Source organism: Budorcas taxicolor, chromosome 10 (genome assembly GCF_023091745.1).
Source record: "Budorcas taxicolor isolate Tak-1 chromosome 10, Takin1.1, whole genome shotgun sequence".
NCBI lineage: Eukaryota > Metazoa > Chordata > Mammalia > Artiodactyla > Bovidae > Budorcas > Budorcas taxicolor.
The window spans coordinates 5,800,904-5,807,237 of NC_068919.1; positions in this window are offsets into that span (position 1 = coordinate 5,800,904).

Consider the following 6,334-nt stretch of genomic DNA (forward strand, 5'->3'; position numbering starts at 1 on the left):
ATTCTAGCAGTAGTTGGGATGACTGGCGCCGGGATTTTGAATTTCAATGGATCTCTTCCCCGCTGTGTGATCCGGGATAAGATGCGTTACCTCTCCAGGCCTCAGTTTTGTTCCCTACAAAACAGTGCGATGAACTCCCAAGGGCTTGAGCTATATAAGGATTGGGTGCTTAGTGCGACTGCCGGCACACAGAAGGCCTCCATAAGCGGCCATTTCCCTGCTTACCTTTCCCGGAACCAGGGAGACTGAGTATTTACTGAAATCCAAGCGCCACATGCATACGGGCTAAGCCACTCCGGTCGTGTGTGACTCATTGTGACCCTATGACCCATAGCCCTCCAGGCTTCTCTGTTGCTGGAATTCTCAGGCTATAACACTGAAGTCAGTTGCTATGCCCTCCTCCAGGGGATCTTCCTGACTCAGGGACTGAGCCTGCATCTCCTTCATTGGTAGGCGGGTTCTTTACCATGAGCGTCACCTGGGAAGCCATCAAGCATCGCAGAGAACAATAAAAATTAGATCAAGTTGGTCATGTGCATGTGTGCTGAGGTGGTCAAAGCACTCTGTTACATTTAAGTGGTTAGTGAACAGAAAAACACCTCCCTATGCATACTTATTGTTACTGGCGATAATGGTAAGCGGAGCAGGATCTATGAAGGCCCCCCTGCAATGCTCCTGAGCCTCCAGGGTGGGCCTGAAGCTGAGCACCACCCTCCTCCAGCTTCTGCATCCCTCTTCTCTGCCCTCGTCTCTTCACGCAGCTGTGCCCAGACGTTCAGTGGGGCTGGCCACCACCTCCCAGGGCAATGCTTACATCTTGGGGCTCAGAGTCTGCCCTCACTTCCCTCCCATTGTGCGGGGTGATGACACGGATGTGATTCCACACTTCCTTAGTGGCCTGAGCCCCCAGGTGCCTACACAGGAGCCCGCTCAAACCACAGCCAGCACTGGCTCGCTCCCATCACTCCCCACTGTTCCCCCGTTGCTTTCCCTGGTGTCACCTCATTAAAAACATATGATCTCAAGTCCTACTCTCTGAGGACCGGGCGCCCCAGGTGAGATGCTAACTGCTGCAGGCTGAACATTTGTGTCCCCAACCCCTGAAAGTCACACTTGAAACTAATCCCCAACACGATGCTGTTAGGGAGGTGGGGCTTGTGCAGGGGTGATTAGGCCATGTGAGCAGAACCCTCAGCACTGGGATAAGGTCCCTTTCCAAAGAGAGAGCCAGCCCTCCCTTTCAACCTGGGAGGTTGTGAGGTTATAGTGAGGAGATGGCCCTCAGTGAGGAAGTGAGTCCCCACTAGACACGGAGCCGCCAGGGCCATGATTTCCACTCCCCAGCCTCCAGAAGGCTGAGAACTGAATTTCCATTGTTTATGAGGCACCCGGTTGGTCTGTAATATTTCTGTTAGAGCAGCCCCAGGGACTGAGACAGGACCCACCCTTAGGTGCTGGCGTGTCTGCCCAAGGCTGTGTTGCTGCCCCCTCCCCAAGCATCCCCGCGAGCTCCTTGTACAAACCGCGTCAGGCAGCTCCTGTTACTGCCTCACTGTACAAACAAGAAAGCCAGAGCTCACAGAGGCACACAGCAACCGAGTCATCGTCCAAGGCAGAGTCCCTGGGACTCTGGACGCCCCGGGGCGTGTGCCCTGACTGATTCTGTTCTGGGTCTGTTTCATTGATTTGATGTGAAGAGCCTCATTCAGCAGGGATTTCAAAGACCCCCCCACCCCGAGGGGGTGGGGCTGAAGGTGGCTCTAGAGATCTACGGGTCCTGAGAGATCGATGAAAGTGGGGGTCGGGGCCAGAGAAGAGCTCAGTCACGCCCTGGGGAAAGGTCGTCCGTGCTTTCATTATTGCTAGAGGCATGAAGAGGGGCTTCTCTGGTGGCTCAGGTGGTAAAGAATCTGCCTGCCGGGCAGGAGACCCAGGTTCAATCCCTGGCTGGGGAACATCCCCTGGAGAAGGGGATGGCTACCCACTCCAGTGTTCTTGCCTGGAGCCTCCCATGGACAGAGGCGCCTGGTGGGCTACAGAGTCGGACACGACTGAAGACTACTTTCAGAATCATAACGGAGTCAGTTCTCTCAGCCGTCCTCTGTCTGCTTGCCTCCTGGGGGGCCTCCTAGAACAAGAGGGGCAGGTAAAGGGTCATGGCTACGGTGGGGCAGCCACCATGCATGGAAACACCCATGTCATTCTTTGAGGCCATTCTTTCTTTCCTTCCTTCTCTTTCTCTCTCTTTTTCGTTCTAGTCTTCTTCATTTTTTAAAATATTTACTAGTTGTATTTTTTAGATTCCCTATATAAGTGAGATCTTACAGTATTTGTCTTTCTCTGTCTTATTCACTTCGCATAATACCCTCCAAATCCATCCACACTGTTGCAAATGGCAAAATTTCATTCTTTTTTATGGCTGAGTAGTATTTCCTTGTATATGTACACATCTTTATCCATTCATCTGTTGATGGACACTTAGTTGCTTCCATATCTTGGCAACTGTAAATAATGCTGCTGTGAACATTGCGAAGCATGTATGTATTCAAATTAGAGTTGTTTTTTTTTTTCCTGATATATGCCTAGGAGTGAAAGTGCTGGATCATATGATAACTCTATTTTTAGTTTTTTGAGAAACCTCCATGCTGTTTTTCACATTGGCTGTACCAATTTACATTCCCACCAACAGTGTAGGTGGGAGGTGCATTTCTGATGCACGGGGTCAGCCAACCTGGCTCTTTCTCTAAACTGTAGCATCTCCAGAACTGGGGTCTCTGGTCTTTGACAGCTGCAGATCTTGGGGAGACCTAGGCAGTCCCCCGGCTCTATGCACATGGGGCACTTTCCTTTCCACCATCTGATTCGCATCTCCAAGATGGGACTTCTGGTGGGACTTCACTGAGGACAAGCCTTTCACTGCAGCTTTTGCTAAGGAATTTAGGACGAGATTACCAGGAAGCATCGTTTCCCAACTGGACAAATTCCAAGATGGAAAGTGTGCTTTTAAACTCAGGAGGTAATGAGATGCTGGAAGCATTCAGGAGAGAGGGCGGAGCAGTGCGGACGATGGCAAGCTGCTCTGCACCCTGTCTGTGGCAGGGGTGCAGACACCGCCTCCGAGTCCGAGCCTGGCTCCTGCTCCTGTGGACCTTGGCCCCCAGGGGAGTCACATGACCTTTCTGCCCCTCAGTTTCCTCCTCTATGAAAGGAGGATGATTGGTTCCTATTGCACAGGTTTGATGTGGGGGCTGAACAGCAGTGCACCCAGAGCATTGGCGCCTAAGGGCTGTGTAGACAGCAGCAGAGCAAAGGGATTGGATGGCATCAGGCCATGAAAGGTCAGGGGGGAGGAGGCAGGGATGGGAACAAGGCAAAGGTTTTTAAAAGTTACCTTTAGATTTTTAGTTCTTAAAAAGACAATTATATTCTGTGTTGGGGAAGGTGTAGACCCTTACTGCTAGAGTGAAATACCCTTTCGGAGGACAAGCCATAAGGTCTTTGTGGGATTTGGGGCAAGGGGGTCAGCCATTCTAGGTCTCAATTTATTGTGTGAAAAATGAGGCTAATAATAGAATTTATCTTATAGAGTTGATAAGAGGCTAAAATGGGATAATGAATAAACTGTGCTTATCATGTACATCAAAATAAATGCTAAATACAGCTGGCCCTGGTGGCTCAGACGGTAAAGCGTCTGTCTACAATGCGGGAGACCTGGGTTCGATCCCTGGGTCGGGAAGATCTGCTGCAGAAGGAAATGGCAACCCACTCCAGTACTATTGCCTGGAAAATCCCATGGACAGAGGAGCCTAGTAGGCTACAGTCCATGGGGTCGCAAAGAGTTGGACACGACTGAGTGACTTCACTTTCCTTTCCTTTTGATCATCACCACCAAACATTTAAATGCTCCTAGGACCTAACTCATCTCACTTATAGGAACCTCTATCAGAGAAACAATGGCATAACAATATAAATCTTTGCACAAGGGTATTCAGGGCAGAATTTTTTATTTTTTTGGTAGTAGCAAAAATGTGGAAATAACAGAAATGTCTATCAACAGAGGAATGATTAATAAATTATAGGAATTGCTGCTTCAGACTTCCATGAACAGCTCTTAGCAAGAATGAGGAAGAGCTATAAATATTACCTAAAAAATGAGAAAATTTTAAGAGGAAAAATGAAGTTGTAGGAGAATATGTGTATTTCTTTCGTACAAAGTCAAACCAAATATACTTATGTGCTAAATCACTTCACTTATGTGTCGGTCTTTGCAACCCTATGGCCCATAGCCCACCAGACTCCTCTGTCCATGGGGTTCTCCAGGCAAGCACACTGGAGTGGGTTGCCATGCCCACCTCGAGGGGATCTTTCCAACCCAGGGGTCGAATCTGCGTCTCTTAAGTCTCCTGCGTTGGCAGGTGGGTTCCACACTAGTGCCAGCTGGGGAGGCTGAGAACACTTACAGTTAATGGCATACTATGCAAGGTCCAGACGAAAGTGAAGGCCACTCACTGGTGTCCAGCTCTTGGCGATCCCATGGACTATACAGTCCATGGGATTCTCTAGGCCAGAATACTGGAGTGGGTAGCCTTTCCCTTCTCCAGGGGATCTGCTGCAATCTTCCAGCAGGTTCTTTACCAGCTGAGCCGTAGGAGGGAAGCCCAAGAATACTGGAGTGGGAGCCTATCCCTTCTCCAGCGGATCTTCCCCGCTCAGGAACCGAACTGCGGTCTCCTGCACCGCAGGCTGCTTCTTCACCAACTAATATCAGGGAAGCCCCCACGAGTACAGACCAACACAAGGCAGTCACCTCCCATCCCCCACCCCCGAAGAAAGCCGGGCTGGGGCTGGGATCAGAAAGAAGGCAACGATCACTGTACACCCTTCTGCGTCATCTTAGTTTGTCCTTATGAACAAGGACTATTTTGGTAAGAAAGAGCTTCTTAGGTCAGAGAGGCTGAGGCAGAAAACACGGCTGAAGCAGGAGGCGTGCCGGGGGAACCTGCCGGAGCGGGGATGCGGGTGGGAAAGGCTGGAGGAGGCAGCTGCGTGCCCGGAATAGAGCTCCCTGCGGGGCTCCAGGAGCCTCATCGCTCCACTCACGCTGCAAGCTCTGCAGACCCACGTTCTCCAGAACTCCCGCGCTGCAGCGCTCCTGCGGACATCTGCTGCGGGCGTCCAGCGACGGTCCGGTCGCCTCGTACCCGGGGTCAGAAGGCTCGCTCGTCCGCGAAGGCAGGCGGCTGAGCGGAGGGTCTGCGGCGGGGAGCGCCCTGCCTCCCTTCGCCCTGCCGGTCCCGGGTCCCCGGCAAGTGCCTGAAAGGCTGCCGTTTCACCCGTGAGGGGTGGCCCCGGAGTCACAGTTCACTGACAGGGTGCTGTGAGAGTAAGCGAGGTGGCGATAGGGGGAAACGGCTGCTCAGCGACTGAGCCCTCCATCTGTCACAGCGGCTCCTGGGGGGTCGAGTGCATTTAAACGATGACACGCCCTCACGCCCAGCTCCCTGCTGAACCGCATGTCACTGCCGGGCATCGACCACGTCCCCGTCCCCTCGCTCCCCTCCTCCGACTCCCGCCCCTCCAAAGCCATGAAAACACTTCCGTGTACTCCTCACTCCTGAGAACAACCGGTCTCAGTCCGGGCTGCACTCAGAACCCATGCCGATTCCCAGGCCACCTCTGCACGCTGGGATGTGATCGGCTGGATGGGGCCTGAGCAGTGGGACTTGGGAAAGGCTCTTCAGATGATGCTGCGGTGAAGGCAAGGGGCGAGACCCTGTCCTCCCCCCAGGCTGGGGTGCCCTCTTAATGCGCAGTTTCAAGGACGGGAGCTCCGCATGTGCTGCCTTTTGGCACCCTCTCCCCCCAAACCCGCACCGCAACCCCCCAACCCCGCCCCCGCCCCGCCCCTGCTTTCTGCTCTCAGACTGGAAAGCTACTGCCCACAGCTGGTCCAGGCAGCTTTCTGTCCAAGCTTCCCCTCTTCCTCCCTCCATTTTTATTGTCAGGCTCTACTTAGCCTGGGGTTTCTTTGTTTTGTTTTCCCCGTTGTCCGGATTTTGCCTTGCAAAGGAGCTCCGGGAAGCTGGAGCAAAATTCCATCTCAGCTTCTTTTTCAGTAACAGCACCCTCTTCCTCCTCCTCAGGTCACCATCGCTGGATTTACAGATGTGAGTCACCCTGCTGGTGAGAAGGCTGCTGGAAGAAAACTTTTTCTTTCTTTCCCATTTCAGCCGTCTGCACCCACGCCGCCCAGCCGGAAAGCTGCACAGCCCCTTCTCTTGCTGCACCTGAAATGGTTCCACGGGGGGGAAAGGGTTCCCAGCAGCGCCCCCTC